Source organism: Penaeus chinensis, chromosome 9 (genome assembly GCF_019202785.1).
Source record: "Penaeus chinensis breed Huanghai No. 1 chromosome 9, ASM1920278v2, whole genome shotgun sequence".
Taxonomy (NCBI): Eukaryota; Metazoa; Arthropoda; class Malacostraca; order Decapoda; family Penaeidae; genus Penaeus; species Penaeus chinensis.
The window spans coordinates 36,466,671-36,468,873 of NC_061827.1; positions in this window are offsets into that span (position 1 = coordinate 36,466,671).

A 2,203-nucleotide genomic window follows, 5' to 3' on the forward strand; every position below is an offset into this window, starting at 1 on the left:
CTTGCAGCGGTTAAAAAAAAGGATTCTCCCTTGATTGCCTGATTGAATGGCCGGTCCCCATTCATTCATGGGTTGCGTGTCGGGGGGGGGGGGGGGGGCAAAGGGAATAATTGCTGTTCATTTTTTTCTTCTCCTTCGCCAGACAACAGGTTGAATGATGGGGTCGTTATTATGATTGACTGATTAGGAGGGTTCGTATTGCCAATCATGGACGAGACGATCCTTTGTTCACCGGAGTTAATAGTAGTCACGTTGAAAAAAAAATCGATGGAGAGAAATGGCAGTGTAAGAGCACAGAGATAGATAAATAGACACAGACAGACCGACAGACCGACAGACAGACAGACAGACAGACAGACAGACAGACAGACAGACAGACAGACAGACAGACAGACAGACAGACAGACAGACAGACAGACAGACAGACAGACACAGACAGACAGACAGACAGAACACAGGCAGGCCGGCAGGCACGTACGTCTTATTATGAGTTAGTAAACATAGTGACAGAAAGACACACGGAGAAAGATAGATACAGATGGGAACAGATAGACAAACACAGGAATGCAGACAGACAAGCAAACATACAAGACGAATATGAGGGAACGAGACATGCACTCGTTTTCTGGAATGCACCGTCAGACATCGCGGCGTCTGTTAATGATGGCCATGCATTGCTAGTCTTTTTGCTTAGCCCCCTTCCTCCATTCTTGTGACTCTGCTTTTCTTCTTTACACTTTCCACACCCGCGCCCCCACCCTCCTTCTCCACCTTGCACTATTCACACTTTCTTGGCGACTATTCATTCAGCGCCTTGCATTGTTCCGCTCGCCATTATTGCATGACATGCTTTTACTCCTTCCATTCATCGCGGCGTGGGTCTAGGCTCCTCCTCCTCCTCCTCCTCCTCCTCTTCCTCCTCTTCCTCCTCTTCCTCCTCTTCCTCCTCTTCCTCCTCTTCCTCCTCTTCCTCCTCTTCCTCCTCTTCCTCCTCTTCCTCCTCTTCCTCCTCTTCCTCCTCTCCCTCCTCCTCCTCCTCCTCCTCCTCCTCTTCCTTCTTGTCTTCCTCATCCTCCTCTTTCTCATCCTCGTTCTCTTCCTCATCCTCTTTCTCATCCTCGTTCCCCGTTCTCCTCTTCCTCTTCATTCACCTCCTCTTCCTCGCTCTCCTCTTCCTCGCTCTCCTCCACGTTCTCCTCCTCCTCCTCATTCACCTCTTCCTCGCTCTCCTTTACGTTCTCCTCCTCCTCCACTCCCGGCCCGCCTCCTCGTTCCGTTATTTCTCCTCCTAGCCCCCTCCTCCCTCCCCCTCCCCGTCCCCAATTAGCTCCACAAGTAAGTTCTCTCGCCAGCTCCCCTACGCCGTTGTTTCCCACAGTGAGTCGGGCGCCCCCTCTCCTTTCGCTCCTTCGCCGTCCGTTCATTGGCATGCACACCATTCCTCTCGGCCGATCCGGCATTTCTCGGTTGTTTTTGTTTGTCTGGTTGTGGTTGAGAAGGAGGGAGGGAGGGAGGAAATGGGGGGACGAGGAAAGGAGGGAGGGAAGGAGAAAATGAGGATAAGGAAAGGAGGAGGAGAGAAGGAAGTACAGGAGAAGGGAGAAGAGAGGGGGGGGGGCAGGAAAGGATGTTAAGGAAGGAGAGAGAGAGAGAGAGAGAGAGAGAGAGAGAGAGAGAGAGAGAGAGAGAGAGAGAGAGAGAGAGAGAGAGAGAGAGAGAGAGAGAGAGAGAGAGAATGAGTAAGTAAGTAGCCTATAGTGATAGTCTGCGAATTTGCAGTATACACAACGAAAAATGGAATTGTAGCCGAAAACCCCGATGAAGGACTGACCTCTCGCACACTTAATGCTCATTAACTAGCAACACGCAGAAAACAAACAAAAAAAAGATAAAGAAAAAAAGAAAAGTACATAAAGAGTTCTTGTTTCTATCCCCAACGCACACTCATTCCGACCGCAAACGAGGGTGACATGGCTTTATTGTATCTTTTTTTTTTATTATTGTGTGTGTGGGCGAGGGGGGTGGTGGTAATATGCTGGTCTTGTTGCGAATTCTTCATTTCATTTGGTTTCGCTGTGTGTTTGAGGTTGGCGCGGTGATCGGCGGCAATTCATTTTTTTTTTTTTTTTTTTTTTTTTTTTTTTTTTTTTTTTTGTAGAGGAGATGGCGCTCTTGGGTCCGATTTTGGCCTACCCCCCCCCAA